An 18,930-nucleotide genomic window follows, 5' to 3' on the forward strand; every position below is an offset into this window, starting at 1 on the left:
ACTTCTGATATGACCTGTAGTGTGTGATTTTCTGGAGAGGAGATAGCAGAGGCTGGCAATCTTTGTTGTAGCATCATCATACTTCCCAGCATACAAGCATGTAAGCAATAATAGCCCTTGCTCCATAAGGGAGCTTTCTTCTGCTCATGTGATATATACTGTCACGTGCTTACTAGACTGTCATTGTTGAGTTCACAAAAAACTTCTAGATCACTCATATTTTATCCTTCTGCAGCTGTCATGTCTGTCTGCTGAATATCCATTCATAGAGAGGAATTCTTCAACAAAAGAATGAAAGGAGAAAAAAAAATGACTGCACATTTAGAACTAATGTGCACATTATCAAATTAAGGCACAAAAGCAAACGAGGAAGAAGAGAAAATATTTAGTTGCTTACACAATTAGGTTTATGAGAATAAACGTACTACCAGTGTTATTCAAATCATGCAGAAAGATTAATGTGGCTTAAATATTAATAAAAAATATAACTATTAGCAAGATGAAGAAGGAAAAATGATTATACATACAAGAAATACACTGCCTTTTTTCCGAGTTACTGATGGCTGAAAAATTATGTTGAATGTTTATAGATTAACAACCTAAGGAAAAGTGTGAAGTGTACTTCACAAGCCATAAAACTATGCAAGAGAACAGAAAGACCAGACTCTTCATAATATGTAAAAAAACCCTTAGTTTTGGAGAACTTTCACTCTCATTGTACTGACACTTAGAGATTTAAGGGATAGGTAGGTACAAAACAGTGCTTTAAATTGAAAGAGTGCATTCAGAACCAGAAAAATCTGTATCTTGAGGAGCATCTCAAGAAATGAAGCATTGTTCAAGGAAGATAAGATAAACGTTATAAAACAGAATTAAAAAGATGCTGTGGAGTGTCTGTGTTTAAGTCCATCTTAGCCACCACTATGACCATTTTGAGGAACTGATTAGGTTCAAATGCATATCACATACATATACACTTATAACCGCATATAGAAAATTAAACAAAAAAAAAAAATTATCAGTATATATCCACGTTATTTATCCACATATATAAAATATGAATATCCTATTAGCTGCTTAGGGTGCATATCACATGTCAAAAATTTTCCCACTTCATCAAAATTAAGAGGGCTATAAAGGGCATCTATTAATGTCAGAATTTTAATGATATCATGTATAGATAATGTGCTTTAGACAATTTAAAAAGAGCTAGCTTCTGATAGCTTTAATAAAGGTCAATTTTCACTAAGTGTCTGGAACTGATGAAATTGCAGTTGCCTGGGAGAAAAACAGTATGGTGCCAATATCTAAAACCATGAAACGGGTGAGTTAGGTCATTAAAAGCTCATAAATGAGGGTAGTTAGGCCATTTCAGTTCTGACGTTAATCCCAAAGTAATGGCAGAGGTGATACAAGACTTGGTTTTCTCTATCTTCAGTATTTCTTTTTACCAAGACTTGATTTTATTTGGTAGAAGTAAATGAATGCTATATTTATTGAAATATTTGGGAGAAGAAGTTTAAGAGAATTATTTATATTAGTGCTCTGATACTAGACGAATAAGTTTATCACAGAACATATTATGCAAGATGCATTATGCATCAGCCTTTATATAGATGTAAATTGTTATATTATCTTCTTTTAGTAAGTGATGTCACACAATCTGCAGTTCTTAGTCTGCCTCCAAAGTTTAACCTTTTTATCATTTATTCATAACAAAACCAATCACTGGTGAAATTTGCAGTTGACTGTTGTGAAAGTTGTGTTCAAGAAATAGGTTAGTGAGATTAAAAACTCTGCTTTTCACAGCAAAATATGCACAATCAAAAGATTAATTTTATTGTGGCCTAAAGTCAAGCTATACATCTAAGAGGGAAGAATGCAGATGATACCAGCTGGAAAAAATATATCTCAGAAACTAATCCTACTTAAGATACAAAATATTGAAGAACTATGACACAAGGAATGTTGTCTATACTTTAGATTTAGACATAAGAAACATTGCTTAACTTTAAATTGATAAATGGGTAGACTATTAAAAAACATTATTATGGTCACTGCCTCATTTTTCATATGTAAGACAGTTTTAGAGGAAAGGCAGTATATTTACCCTGCATTTTCATCCTGTAGCTTCACTTACAAATGTAGACTGCTCCATGTTATTCCATGTTACATCTCTTTTGATATTAGAAGGTCATATCATAGGTCAGAATCTTTCATACACCATTGAGGTGTAAATATTTTCATTAAACTAGCATTCGTTTTCTGATTTACCATTCAGTGCCAGCGCTGTTGGCTAGAAGGTAAAGTTCAGTTTTAATAGTGTGCGAATAGTATAAAAATAACTAGAGAAGCCTCTGACTTCGTGAAGTCAACCTGAATCACAAACCAGTTATCTCAGATTTTTTGAGATATGGAGTCTGCTACAGCAGAGAGTGGTACCTGAGAATTTACTACAAGTTCATATCCCAAAAGTGTCAGGGAATTTACAGACCTGCCTAGGGCACTTGCAGAACACTGACCTTTAAAGCTTCTCCCTGTTTAAACTATTTACTGCCTGTGGTGTGAAAGGAGGCAGAGAAGGGAGAAAACACAACTGCGGGGCAAAGATTGTAGCTCTGGCAAACTCTAGTATATGGTTTTGTTATGCCAATATAAGAGAAAAAAAAAATGGATGGGGCAGAAATAGTTTGTTGCAAAATAGAAAAGAAGTTTCAGATGTTGCATGCATATGCTGCATTGACCAAAAAGCAATTCTAAGATAACATATCTACCAATAAGGCACAAACAATATCTTATACAAATAACATGGTTCTAAGGGAGCCATGCTATTTCCAATGCAAACTATAAAACTACTATACCACTTTGAAATATTACTGAAAATTAATAATAATTTAAGTAAATCTACCAAGTATGCTCCCTATTACATGTTTTCCCATTCAAGTTTTAATTTGTTTAGTATAGTAACAGTAAAGTCTATGCAGCTAAATGGAGCATTTCTGGCTTAGATTACAGTTCTTTCTTTAGATTACATGTTCTTTCCTGCAGCCATATTCTTTTCGTGATAGTTACTCCTTAGAATGTCTTTTACCACAAAAGGAGACATAAAATGTTAGCAGTATTTTTGTGACAGGAGAGCACAAGAAGCTTTTGTGTTGTATCCACATGAGAAGGTCATCCTAATGGAGAAAAGATGCAGCCTTTATTACAAATCTCTAGTGTGATCACATTTGAAGTATCAAATTGTGTTACCTCATAATCAGAAAATTGTAATATCTGGATCTTAATTCTAAAAGATTTGGGAAGAGCTGGGAAACTATAAAAATGGAAAAAAATGGTGGAAAATAGCAGAAAAATTAAAATGAGGTAATTTAGAAAATGGAAAACATCAATAAAAAGTATAATAATAGCAATTTAGAAATATGTGAGACATTACAGCTTATAAGCAAGTACTATTTAGAATATATGAGGCACAGTCAAGTGAAACAAAGTTAGCTGAATAAGCATGCACTGGTAACGCACTTTGGCACCAGTCCCTGTTGAACTATGTCCCATAGGAAGTGTCTTTAATAGACTTGTGGCACTACTTAACAGTTAAGAAATAATTGAACTTTGACAAAAGGATTCTCCTTCTCTGTTCAGTCCAGTCTTTGAAATGATCTATAGGCTCAAGCAGCTTTGCCAATTTATGCCTGATGAGAATCCAGTTTTGCTACCTGCACCATGTAGCATAAGAAAGACATAAAGAGAAAGATGATACAGAACACGGAAGGCATTTTTGTGGTGTAAAGATCAGTTTAATGTCCAATCAAACAGGAGGAGATAAGCAGCATTGCAACATTACTGTTCCACTGTTACATTGCAACACTACTGTTCCACTTCATTACTCTGTATTATTTGAGAAGAGATCTTTGTTTTAATGTAGGAATTAGCTCTTCCATAAGTTCATTTAGTATTTTTGATACCATATCATGATTCCCCCCCATTCATCATGCAAATTTAAATCACATTTTTAAGTCTGTCTAATTCATAATCTGCATTAAAATGTACTCTAGTTTAACATATACGTTGTAGCTTCCAAACATACAACATTATTATGGATAAGTGCTCCTGTTCTTAAACTGAAGCCAAGACAGTCAGAAACGTCACAAAAAATCTTTTTTTATTTGCTATGAGCAGACTATGTCCAAAATCTTGACTGAAAGGTTGCTGTCTGAAAATCCTCATTAAAAATGGTTATGAGAGTTATGAGTTTGTGTAATTCTTTATTTGGTTTATATAACTTTACAACATTTTTTTAATCTGATGATTGAGTATTAGCTATTCAGACTTCATACAGAGCACAGTTCCTTTTACAGAGATATGCTGATAGGAATTTTGATTGCAACATGCAGACATCACGTTTTGTTCAGTTACAGTCATTTGAGGCTGCAAATGAAAATACTCGAAAAAAGTATACAAATAAATAAAATCATTAAAAAATTGTAGATCTAGGAATGGCACATTTAAATGAAAAAAAACCCCTGTGTTTTCTGAGAATTTTATGTGACCTCTGAGTGAAAGAGATCAGCAACAAGTTATGTTAAAAATAAAACATGAGGTGTCATAGAGACATTCACATCCTTACCACTGTTGCATGACCGTATTGTCAGAGGGATGAAGTCAGTAATTCTGTACTCAAGCAGGCACTCTTTTGGAAGAGACAGGCTTCTAGGAAACTCCAAAGTTAAAAGCAGAACTTTCTCTTTTCAAGTCTCCTTGGAGCAAAAAGGCAGAGATATCTTATTAGAAATGTAAGGCAAAAAAATCACATTGTGCCTTTCAATCCCTGCCCCTCTCCTCCCTAAGGAGAGAGATTCCTGTTTCCTGGGCCCCTGGGTTTTAGATCTCCCTCCTTTTGTTCTTTAACAATTTGTCATTCTGATTCACATTCTTACAGCCCTATAAACCCATTCCACTATTTCCAAGCTGAGAACTCCCTCACTTAAGTGAATGTGCCTGAAGTGACCATCAGAAGGAAAGCAGAATGATCAAGAATATAAAAATATGAAAAATTAACATGAGCTTAGAAAAAAATAACATTTTTCTATGCATGCTGAAGACTTAATAATGTCATTAGAGTGTGGGTCAGCACCCAGCATGACTTGTCAGAGGCAGCAACAGATGACAAGATGAAATTGATACAGAGAGCAAGTAGGAGGCAACATGAAATAGCCCAGAAATACCAACATCTGTATTTACAAGTTGTTGTTTTTTTCTTTTTTCCTTTCTATTTTTAAGCCCCTGACCGCTCCAATAGCAATTCTTATGCACAAAATCCTCTCCCTCTGACAAAACACTTAGTTTAGTCTGACACGCAAACACCCACTTTAACCCTGGCACAGTAGATATGCTCGTTTACTCTGCTGCTGTGAAAAATCATTTTCACATATGAATTGCCCCTCCAAAACTAGCATCAGAACAATATTTATTGCTTGTTTTTCACCTTTACTCTTCTGCTTGCATTATGTAGCAGTAACGGAGTGCATAGGTACCAAATGTTAGAATCACCTTTTCTAGGAGACCCACCACCAGCTCTCTCTCAGTCCCCTCGAGTGCAGCACCTGGAAGTGCAGCATCCAAAGAATGAATGATATTCCACATCTGTGACATAATGGCTCCCAGTAATCAATCACACACATTAAAACATGATTATTCAACTTTAACATTTTAGCTAATATCAAACATCTCTAAGTTCTTTATATATATCTACTTCTGAACAGAAATTCTGTGTTTCAACACTAGCTAACTTTAAAATTGGACTAAACCTTGTGGAGTGTGATGTGGTAAAGGAACACAAAATAGATTGAGATTTGTTTTCTCTTGTGATCTAAGGCAAGAATCAAGTTAAGCCACTGAAGATGACATGCTAGAGCTTAGATGAGAAAATTTTTAGACATCATCACACAAAATATTGAGGTTAGTCCTAGAGAAGGTCTCTATTATTGTCACTCAAATTACTGGAATATCAGAAATCTGAACCTCTGGTTTTAAGAACCAACACCACCAGTCTTTAAAAACAAGGCAAGTAAGAGGGGTTTTAGAAAAGCTCTTTTAGCATGCAAGAGGTGTCTGGGGCACTAGGAGACACACTGTCTAAAATCTCACTCATTTGGGTTTCAGCATCAACTTCAAGCCTAATGACAGAATGCTGTAGTCTGAATGGCCCTAGTGATTAGAATATTTAGGGATCTGAAGACTTTGTGTAAGGTTTTACTGACCCTGGGGATACTGCATCCTTCTGTTCCCACTTCCCAGAGCTTGTCCTCATTAACATGTTATAAAGTAGGCTAAATTGGAGAAAAGAAAGAAGGAGAAGAAACACACATTCATTATTGCCCTTGTTGAAACTGGGCTGCCCTGCAAAGAATGCAAGACTGACAGCATCAGAGAGAATAAACAAGAGGGAGTCTGATGCTTCAGGCCAACAAGGAAAGTACTTGTGCTCCCTGGCTTACTGACAAAGGCAAAGGACCTTCCACCAGATGCAGCAAACTGTTCAAGAAGGCACATTAAAACTAGCAAAGATTATACAGGCAACACATCAGCATCACTGACTGCTGTGTAAAAGTATTTGTTAAAGAATATCACCATTTAAGAGAGCCATATCTATTCTGTAGAGGAGAATGTGCTGCCTCATCCTGAGAAAATACACCACAAGAAACTGACCTTTCTGCGGACATTAGGTCTGCTGCCAGTAGGAGAATACTCTGTTTCTGCTTGGTGAAAATTGGAGTGACATCATCCTAGACTGTCAGATTGTAATCCTGTCTTCCTTGTGCTGCAGATCCATCAAGTAACATCAGTGCCAACAGAAGCTAGAAATAATCCTTCAAAAGGATCTGACCGAAGAATTACTTTCTAGAAGTAACTAATTATAGGACCTCAATGGATAACAGCTTGAAATAGTTTCAGTCAAGGTCAATGCACTACCTAAGAATGACAGATAGGAAAAAATATCTTGGATAGCTTGAAGGAAAGTGAGGTAAAGACAAAATGATTAGAGACTGCTCTGTAAAATTGACCTTAATCAGAAAAAAACAGCATAGCTTTAGAGAATCAAATTATCATCATTGAAAATTTGGTGAGAGCTACTTACAATGAGTATGAAAACAGCTATAGCTATAGCAGGATGCTTTATTTAAACAAAAATCAAGCAAAAAAAAAATGGAGTCTGTATATATTAAAAATTGAGATAAAATTTTCACAGCAACCAGGTTTCAATTGCTATGTTCCTGAAAAGTGGCTAAACATGTCATCTTAGGGTTCTGTGTTGTATTTCTAATATTTTTTTCAGTTTAAGAACAAAATCTTTTATCGCTAAGTACCAGCCTTGCAAACTCACTATGGGGTCTAGGAATCAAAGTCAGCTTTTGCAGTTTTATGCATTATTACCAGTTTTACAGTAAGAATTTAGCTGAGAATTCTGTTTGTATGTAACCCAGAACTGTCAACTATTTTCAGTCACAGGTACATAATATTGGCCCAGCAAAAACAATGGAGTTTTGTGAGAAAAGTGTACACAAGAGTTCAAGGTCAGCTAAATTTCAAACTTTTTTTTTTTTTTTCACCAAACTTTTGATCACAATTGAATTTCAGTATTTGAAAGTAAAAAGTATTTTTACCTGCAGTATATCAGATAAAGAATCTTAGATATGTATTAAACATCTGGTGCATATCTGGTGCAAGTACAAACCAAAAAGCAAGAATTAGAAAATAATAAAAAGCAGATTGAAGAATTTGATGAATCTTCTCCTAGTGCCAGCCAGCCAAATATATTGATAAATTGCCAAGAAGTTCAGAACTTCATTATTGTCACAAAATTCAAAGCTAAACAGAATTCACATCTCCCAAGCTGCTGATTTAACACGTGGTGTTAACTACTAGCAAAAAAATCACCTCTATCATCTCCGTCTCCCTCTCTCTCTCTCTCTCTCTCTCTCTCTACATATATATATATATATACTTTCTCTATCTTTAGCTATTCTTAAATTACTGAGGGATGTGAACAGATTATCAATCTATTTTCCATATTATAAATAAAGGAAGAGAATAAGGGACTGAGAATCAAAATACTTTATAGGTGACCAAGAGTGAGAGTGATGAAAAATAAATACCAGACTACTTGGACAATTGAGAGGACACTTGCGTTCTTTTAAGTATATACTTTGGTGTCTGCAGTTTTGCTACACCACATGCCCAGACGTATTGGCTCTTCTGAAGACAAACATCTTACATAAGTTAAATCACAATTCACTATTTGTGTGTCCTTGCAGCTACAAAATGTAATGCCTCAACCTGAGAAAAGTTTCTTAATGCAAAGTCTTCTTAATGTAAGTCCTGATACCAGGACAATTTCCCTCTTTGGTAGAAGGCTACCTGAATGAGAAAAAAGAAGTGAAGTTCACTAACATTTGATTGTTGGCATACACTTACTTTTCCATCTGTCAAACCTATCTATCTCCTTGGTCAGCATGCTCATTCTTTCAATATAGTGCATTTGTTTATACCCAATTTTCTATCTATTTCAACCCTCTGAACTATGTTAGCTTAGTAGATGCTTAAAATTTAGAAGTAGTAATGTTCAGATACATAGACTCCAATTCCCAGTTATGGATCTCACCCTACATCTGCTTAAACTCTCTGATTGGTTGCTGGTTTTGGTTTTGTGTTGATTTCTTTTTAATTCAATGTTTTAGTAATGTGTTTATCTTTGCTTTTTATACAGGGATAATTTAAAAAAGAGACTACTACCAGGCTTAGAAAAGAACACAGATGCACTTTTCCCTGTTAATTTATACAAGGAACTGAGCTGACCATGCATGAAAATCTGCATTTGCTAAAGGGTATGCTACAGTACTACAAACTAGGACCAATGTTTAAATACAGATCTCTGATACATGTAAGTACACACAAAATTCTTATTTAATCAACAGAAAATATATGCTGTTCATAAAGTTAACAGTAGTAGAAGAAGAATATATTCCTATGGAGATTTGAGCATGAAAATCTAAGGTTTCCATTTCTCAATTCTAAATTGAGAATGGATATCCTTCCATTCATTCACTCTACCTCAAAGCATTCAAAATATTTATTTGAAACAATTATAGTTAGATGAGTTATTTATCTTCAGTTTTTGACACACACCAAGCCAGTGCATAAACTCTGAATAACTTTGATAAATTCTGAGATAATTCCTATACATAATCTAACAATTTTACATGCAAAATTGGATAGGAAGACCGGAATAGGAACTATTCTGTCCACAAAATGCTAAACACTAGAATAATAGATGCGGAACTGTGTTTGTTGACACATAAACTGTAGGTGTGCTATGAGTTATGGTAGTCTTTCTCTGCATGCACAATAAATACTATAAGATAAAATCAGGCTACAAATGAATTTACATTCCAGGGTCCTGGGAGCCAGTCTGTGCCCAGGAGTACAGGCATAATTGTAACAGTTGCAGGATAGCTGCATGCATTCTTTCCAGGCCTTCTACCTGAAGCCTTACTCACTTGGAAGCCCTTCAGATATTTTCACAGAAAAAGACATAAAACCTAGTCAGGCTACTGCGAACAATCAGGTGCTGAAGGATGTGGGTTCAGGGCAAAGGTGAATTATCATTGTGTCTTTCCATTTACACTAAACACACTACTCTGCGGAGAATATAAACAAAGTCTACATAAGGACCTCTGCAAGGGGAGCTAAGAGATAAAGAACAGTGATGCAGAGGTTTCATCCTGTGTTTTTTTCCCCATTATGTCCGTTTCAGAAGTTGCGTGGTATTAGCTTATGAGACTGGGGAGAGCAATAAAAATTTAAAATGTTGTACATTGCCACTTTTGGTCAGTACCAAACATTATAGCATTACAGAAAGAGTACGTGCCAGTGAAGACACCACAGTGACAGGCGAAGTATTCTGTATTTAAACCTCATAAAAATGTTTTTCATTTGAGAGATAGATGTTAGGGTTTTTTTTTTTTTTCTGTGCAAAACCAGCAATATTGTACTCAACACAGATTTCAAGCAGTTCTTGGGCCACCTTTTTTATGTTCTTCCCCCTGCCTCTTCTCCCTTTTCTAACTCTGACTGCATGTACTTTGTTTAAATCCACATTACAGTAGTGCCGAAAGCTGAAACTCACCATGGGAGGCTGATTTTGAAGAAAGCAGCTAAAAGAGGTATTCTGTTACACTGAAAAAGATTTCCATGTGGTTGCATGGAAAATAAAGTCTATGCATTAAAACGTCCTTTCATGTAGAAAAAATTGACATGAATTTTGCTTTCTTTTTTAAGTAATTTATTGTTTGTATTCTAATGTTAAAGGCTAATCAAAATCAGAATTTAGCAAAGTTAAATATTTGCCTTGTCCTACTGTGTTAATATCAGTGTTTAACAAAATTAATTTATTTCTCATTATTGCATCACCAGTCATAATTACTTGTCTGAAAAGAGAGGAGTTAAAACACAGAAAGACTAGATGTAACAAGGAACTTAACCTTATGTTATAGGCATCTGGCCTCTGCAGAGTAATACCAAAAGAATTGTTTAGGATCTTCCTATAATCTGTGGGAAGAGCATGTGTTTTATTTTTTTTTTAAGTAAGGATTGCCACATTAGAAACATTTAAACAGGGTATTGTTTAAACATAATTAGTGCTATGAAAAGGCCAATAAGCATGAGAATTGGCCTGAAATGTGATTGTTTTGTAGGCTGTTTATTGCCTGCAGCACAAACTTTGATGTTTTTTTTTTTGTAGTTTGCAGCATGCAAAATTCCATAATAACTATACTGTTCAGTTTGCTCTTGTTCATTATATAAATACTAAGGATAGATAAATCCCTAAATCTTTTATGATATAAGAAATTAGGCAGTAGGGATTTTTCTGTATTCGCATGTGAAGGCTTAAAGAAAGGTGTTTGAAAGCTTCATTGCTGTGACCTCAGCTTTGCTTCATTAAAGTTCCAAAGCATTATACAAAAAAATAATCTATTTTATTCTTATTAAAAGTTTGGTCAAGCCATAACAAAAGATGTGAATACTTTCCCCCTGTAATTAATCAGGCTCCACCATGGCCTATCTATTCATAATTCTGTGACGAATTTTTGTGAGGAAAAAAAAAAAAAATCCCTGGAGAGTTAGAAGAAACAAACCCGTACTATTTTACAAGTTAAAAATAAAAATAAAAAACAATTCCATGTTCCTTCAAAGTTTAAAGTACAACAGATTTCTTTTAAAGGAGAGCTCAGCTTGGAAGGCACCTTTTATCATTAATCTGTGTACTCTTGTAAAAAAATCTATTAAATATTCTAAAAAAACAAATCTATAGAAAGTTTTTCTTGGTGCAGTATAAATTTCTACTTATAAACAGGATGATTAATTTGTGCGGGAAGTAGAGTAGAAAATTCAAGATAGATAGTTATTTGATCCAAAGCACAAGTAATGCCTTTTGTGATTTGTGGGATTCCTTTCTACTGAAACATTGCATGCTCCCAGGGCAGAGTGGGTCTTCTCTGATCACACCTCAACAACCAACTAACAGATACAAAGATCTAGGAGAAAACTCCTTGAGTCTGGCTAATGTCCAAGGAATTTATAAAGCTATTAATATAAATGTTGGAGAAAAAAAATTTCTTAAAAAACCCTTGTGTTAAACTGACATAACCCTAACAGAAACAAGACAGATAAAACAGACAACAGCCTCATTATTAGTCATTCAGTTAAAAAAGTCTAAAAATGTAGAAGGAAGAGATTTTCTTAATGCTTAAATTTACTGTAAGTAGGTCAGTTCAACCACATACCAGAGTAATGTCTTCATTCACAGTGTTGGGCACAGATGTTGTAAGAATGTCTGCATGTGTATGTCTCACAGCATTTTAGGGGAGGGTTATTTCAATATATCTGTTCTGTCAAATCTATTGATCTGCAGCAATTTTGAAGAGAAACAGATAGTATGATGAAGGGTTAAATAGTAAACTTCTGCATTTCTGACTGCAAAGAATACTCAAAACATGTTAGTAGATGGAAGCAGTAAACTCAACCTCACAAGTCATTTGCAGAGATGAATATTTAAGTAGAATTGTATACAAGGCTACTGTAAATAGAATATAATGAACGGTTCATAAATTGAGTTATTTTGTACTGTTTACTTATTTACATAAATTTTAGATTGGTGTAACTACTGTATTTTGTTACACAAGAAATGTAACTGATACATTCAATAGTGCCCTGAGTTTCATTTTAGATAGTTTCAGAATATGGGAATATTACATATTTATTCAAAGACAGAAGAGAGATATTCTGTGTTTATGCCAACTTTATTTAATCTATGAGATTATAAAAACTGGAAAAGATAAACTACGCACAGTGATAACTAAGTCCTGAAAAGAATGAGAAGAAGCAAAAAGAAAGACTTACACATTTCTTCTGATTTTCATATAGTTGTTGCAGTAGTGGATATTTCATAATTCCATGCAGCTTTTACTTTCATACTGAAACCAAATATCAAAAAACAACTGCAACGTAAGAGCATTGCACAACAAAAAATTGACAAATTGTGGCTTTCTGTATTAAAAGAAAAAACTCAAAGAATGATGTAGAAGTACTTACTTTAACAAGATTGTGCTCTCAATTGCTCAACAGAAATAGGAAGCAAGATAAGCCAGTGAAATCATCTCCAAAACCAACAGAAATTTGTTATCCTGGATCATGCAAAATATCTGAGTGAAAACATTGATTTAAAGACTAAGTAGATTGATTGTAAATGCATTTAATTCTGATATTAACTTCTTCATTTTATGCCTTGAGGTGGATCATGCATGCTACAATATTTGCTCTCTTTTCTTTGCAGGCAGAAGTTGTAACATTGTCAGAGCTCACTAAAAGGTACTTTTATTCTTCATGCCTCCTTACCCAAACCCATGTAATTAATGAGGATTCCCCCTTGAATTAAATTAAATTTCTAGCTTTTACTGCAGCGGAGAAAAGCTCGAGAGCATGTTTCACTGTACCATAAAAATAATGAAAAAAAAAAAGTTTCCCAAAGCTACTGTTATCTTTAAGCTATTTCTTAATTCTGAGGGGTCTGTCATAATTTTTGAATATACCAAATTGGTAACACTTGGATGGAATGTGGTTTTGCATATGTGACAGATTTTCTGATTGCTGTGAGAATATATTTAACTATATATTTAATTTTTAAAGTTGCATATGCATATACTGTCGTGGTTTAAACCCAGTCAGCCATGCAGTCTCCCCCCTACTACCCCCCTCCTTCTTCCCTCCTCTCCCAGAGGGATGGGGAGGAGTATCCAAAGAATGTAACTCCCACCAGTTGAGATAAGAACAGTCCAGTAACTAAGGTATAACACAAATCACTACTGCTACCACCAATAATAATTATAAGGGAAATAACAAGGGAAGAGAATACAACCGCTCACCACTCACCAACTGATACCCAGCCCAACCTGAGCATTGATCTAGCCCTTCTGGGTAACTGCCCCCAGTTCTACATCCTGAGCGTGATGTGCTGTGTTATGGAATATCTCTTTTGTAAGTTTGGGTCAGATGACCTGTCTCTGCTAGCTCTCGGCTTCCCCTCCTCCCTGGCAGAGCATGAGACTCAGAAAGTCCTTGGTCAGACTAAACATTACTTAGCAACAACTAAAAACATCCATGTTATCAGCGCTGTTCCCAGACTGAAAGTCAAAAACACATCACTGCACGAGCTACTAAGAAGGAGAAAAATGACTGCTACTGTTGAACCCAGAACAGTATCCACCCCTTATTCCACACTATTCAAGTCGTGCTCAAATCCCAGATTTTTCAATATGCCATCACTCTTGTCTCATACATATATGCATAAGACCAACTGACCCATGTTCAACTGCTGTTCATATGGAACCCTGCTCCCCTTCTGCTTTCAAAGCTCTCAAGCCTACAGCACCCGGGCTTCCCAGGCAGTCGAGGCGGTCTCCCATCTAACTACTAACTGAGCCCGACCTTGCTTAGCTTCTGAGACCAAATGAGACTGGGCATTTTCAGGGTGGTGTGGCCATAGGCCTAAAGAGTAGAGAGGTTCTATTGCAACTCTGTCATGGAGTAGGGTTTCCTACGCTTTATTTCTAATACTTTGCCATCTCTCAGAACACTTATTGCAGAATGATACAAGCACAGGTGATTTTCTTTCTCACGGAGCTGTTAAATGGAATTGCAGTATCCAAGTCATGTCCTGGTATGGAGACATGACATGACTGCAACATGCATCTTAAGCTGTGTTTCTAGATCCAGTTACATGAATGCAGTCTGTTACAATAAGACATACTTTGTAAAGCAAAAATGCTTCATTTTGACCTTATTGAAGTATTTCCTATTTGCTTACATTAAATTATATATCATCAGATTTGAGACATTTCTGTTCAATGTTTCAACTTCTGTGAAACAGGATGTGTAAGAAAAAAACAAGAATTAAAATTTGTTCTATATAGATTTTTTTTTTTTTAATTTATGAGCTCAATCTTTTGTAGTTTTGCAGCACACTTTATTTTTTCATAGAGGATATTACTAGGTTTAAAATAGAAACAAAAAAAAAAAAGAGAGAGAGAGGAGGAGGTGGATAAATGTATTATTTATAAAGCTGCTTCAGAAATATCTGGCTACTGCACAGGAGTTGGCAAATAAAAATTCACATACCTTTTTGCCCAAATGCATATGTCATATGGTTGCCAAAGATAAACCATCTGCAGCAGATGTCCCTTGGATAGGTATTATCTTGTTTCCTGAATGACCAGTTTAACTGTGCCCAGAATGAAGTGTATAAGAAATAAATAAAATGTTAAAACAAAAGAAGAACAGCTTTCCAAATTTAAAAAAATGAAGACTTTTTAATAATGTTTTCCTAAATACAGATAAAATTCTAATATTTTTTTCTGGTAAACCTATAAACATTTTGCCAGTAATCACCCATTTAAGTTAATTTCTCTACTGGAAAAGGGTCTCAGTGCTTTTACAGAGCTAAATATTACATCAGATTTCTATAGTATCATAGAATGGTTTTGTTTTGGGTTAGAAGGGACCTTTAAAGATCATGCAGTTCAACCTGCCTGCAATGGGCATCTTGCGCTGGATCAGGCTGCTCAAAACCCCATTCAACCTGGCCTTGAACACTTCTAAGGATGGGGCGTCTGCAGCTTCTGTGAGTAACCTGTTCCAGTGTCTCACCACACTTTGGTAAAAAAAATTCTTCCATATATTCTATCTAAACCTACCCTCTTTCAGTTTAAAATTACTGCTCCTTTTCCTATCACCATAGGCCTTCTTCCCTTTTATCAACCGTCTTTATATACTGAAAGGCTGTGGTAAGGTCTATCCAGAGACACTGATTAATTCACTATTTACTGTTTTAGTAGCCAATAAGATGGATTTAAATTGTCTCCAAATTGATGGTAAATCCTGCAAATGGATTAGAATGTGTATACTGTAGAATGAAATGAATTAATTTGCATAACAGCAGTACTGTGTTTTGGCTTTAGCCTCAGAACAATGCTGATAACACACCAATGTTTTAGTTGTTGCTAAGTAATACTTACTCTTGCTTACAGAGGCAGGAGGAAGGGACAGGGGTGAGCAAACAGCTGTGTGGTTCTGAGTTACCACCTGGGCTTAAACCCTGATAACATATTATGTGGCAATTTATTAATTAAAACATCATCTGAATACTTATTTTTGCTCACCTATCTTCTAGATATCATTGTTGTGTTATACTACTGGATATCTATTTCACTGTTTTAATCCAAATATATTTAAATTCTACATCCTTACAAATAGCACATTTTCATTGTAGTTTCACTCTGGCTTGCTAGATTGAAGAAGCCTGATATAATGACTTCATATGCACACTTGCACACAGTTGTTCCAGTTCACATAACTGGTTTACTTGTTTAAATCCTTTCTGTAATATAACAGTCTCTATATTCTTATTGTTTCTATCTCTCTTCCTTTCTTCCAAGATTGAACGAGGATCATATTCATGGTAAAGTCGTTACTTACTCTTCTTTTCACATTAGTTTTCAAAGCTCATCTATTTTTCCCTTCTAGTTTACTCCATCACAATGGTTAATACTAAATTTTTCTACATTTCTCTTGGATTAAACAAAAACAAACTCCTTACCCCGTGAAACAGCCTCACAAAGGCTGTTTACTTGCCACTGCCTAGGCAGTAAGACTACTTGCTAAATATGTTCAATCTACAATTCCATTATATGAAGCAGTAAGATTGTCATGGTTCTAATCTGAAAACGTGAAACATACCAGATTTTTGTGCCTGCTTTTTGGGTTTGGTTGGTTTGTTGGGTTTTTCCCTCAATGAAAACTGTGATAGCATAGAATGATCTCCACTGATATCTGTCTGACAACAAATATTTTCTAAGCGGAATCTTTTAGATGAGATTTCCAGAACATGTCACTTTTTGACTGAACTGGTCAAAGTACTACATCTGCTGTTTATAAAACACATAACTCACTACATCGATGTAAGCTTAAACCCAGCCAAAGGTTACTGTGAAAACCTGTGATCAATACAAAATTATGTCTATAATGCAGATGCATCTATCACAATTTAACTAGTTACCCCTAGCTTTCCGCTGCAGAAAATGGAGACAAATGAACACTTGAAGATTGTAATTTCTCTGACTTATTTTAGATGTTAACATTGGGACTAGATTTGTCATACCCAAAGGTCCAATCTTTACTGGGGATAACGGAAGACTGTGGGTAACCAACTCATATATAGATATTATCATCATCCATGTCAGGAAATTAAATTTTATTGTGCCTATCTCCCCTCAGTTTTTAGTATTAAAAGCTCTTTGAACTTTTGAGCTGCTAGTGTTAAAAGCTTTTTGAACTTTTGAAGAAAGACTTATTGGTTTATGTTTTCCTTCTGGGAGCTGATGATTATTTCCAGATAGTGAGTTTTCTTCCTTGTTTATTAATTAATGTTCCTAGGTTATCCACATTCTTGAAGTTCTATGCTACAATTTACCTGAAAGAAATGTTATCTTCAATTCTGTATAATCAACCAAAAAATAGTGTCAAAAGTCAAGAAAATATTCACAGAGGATATCTTACATTCTTTAACATGTGTAATGAGCTCTATATGCTCTAATCTTAAAACTTCCTTGAACAATTTCTTAACTTTGTTAAGAAGGTATCATAATTATCAGGGAGAAAGAATTATTTTGCTGAACTGGAATGAAGAAAACCCAGCTGATGATGCTACAATTATAATATAACCCTACATGAGACTGGAAATGTTACGTGTATTCGTCAAATGTGCAAAACCATGTCCAAAGTGAAAAAAAAAATTAAGGTGATTAGATCCATTGGAGTTTGTGAAAAGAGAAGAAAAAATAAAATATCGCCATTATTTCCTGCTAAAGGTCTGGGAACTGATTGTGTCCTCTTTCATAAATGCAACTGTAAATGTCCTGTAAAATAAAATATTATGGGAAAGGTACCAAAAGGAATAGAAGGCATTTAAAAATTACAATAAGTGCCATTTTTGTGCCTTTGTTCTCTAAAACAGTATAAAATATTTTCAAGTATGAAATTCACATTTAGACAAGACTGTAAAAATTCATAAATTTAGTCTTCCCTTTCTGATTACCCTGAATTACTTTTCTACCCACTTTCAAATCAAGTCATAACATTTTTATTGGTCTTGACAACACTGATGTACCAATGTTCACATATGATTATGAATATTTAAGCCTTGATAATAGAAGTAAGTATGGTGAGGACAATATACGCTGAGTGATATGAAGAGAGTTGCTTTTTTTTTAAAAGAGATAAATAGCTTCCAAAAAAGAGAAATTAGTATGGGAAACATCCAAAACCAAAGAAGGATAACTGTGAAATTAAATGGGATGAAAATGTTTCCTGCCTTCTATCAAGAATTATATTTGCAAAATGTGATAGATGAAAGCCATATTTCTAGCTGAGAGCAACTCACTTATGTTTCCTCCTCTTTCCTCTTTCCCCAAAACAAATATTTTAGCATTTTAAATTCAAAGGATGAATAAAGTGGTATTTTACATATTGCATTTTTGGTTTGTTTGTTTGTTTTCTGTTTTTTTTTTTGTTTGGTTTAGTTTATTTTTTTTAATTCCTTTGGGGCTTTTTAAAAATATTTTTTCTAGTTTCCATTTTGCCTTTCCACAAACTATTACTCTTTATGTTTCCCTTTGTGCATGTTACCTTTGTGCTTGCACTTTCACGTGCTATTATAAAACTTCTTACCATATAAAAATTGCTTAACCGCTTTGAAGTGATTACATCAGAAAGCAGTGTCTGTTCTTTTTGCTTTTCTTGATTCATACTTAAATACCTATACACGCCCCCATAAACATTTTCTTTCATGTACACGTATTTCCAAATATCTTTTGAAGGTCAGAGAGCCGTGGTGATGGAAAGCAATTTGAAAGTGAAGAATTTATAAAACTATCCGGCTAAAAATGTCACAATATCCACCTTGAAAGAAAAGAAAATAATCTTTTTTTTCCATGCAATAACAAAATCAGTGTTTGCTATATATTTTTTTCCAACTCTTCACTGTTTAAAATGCTTTTATATCTATCTTTGAAAATACGATTACCATTTTCACCATACTCTCAATTTTGTCAAGTGATCTCAGTCTAACTGTATTGAAAGAAGCCAGTTTGGATACAAAATGAATAAAAAATAATCACACTTTCTGTTTGAATCTGCAAGCAAATATGGTAGTTAATTACATATGACTGATATGATTATAAATACAGATTACAATAATTTAATTGCACATTTATAATGATATATTCTGGAATCAGTTGCCCAGGGGGGTTGTGAGTGCTC

This window comes from Lathamus discolor, chromosome 4 (genome assembly GCF_037157495.1).
Source record: "Lathamus discolor isolate bLatDis1 chromosome 4, bLatDis1.hap1, whole genome shotgun sequence".
Taxonomy (NCBI): Eukaryota; Metazoa; Chordata; class Aves; order Psittaciformes; family Psittacidae; genus Lathamus; species Lathamus discolor.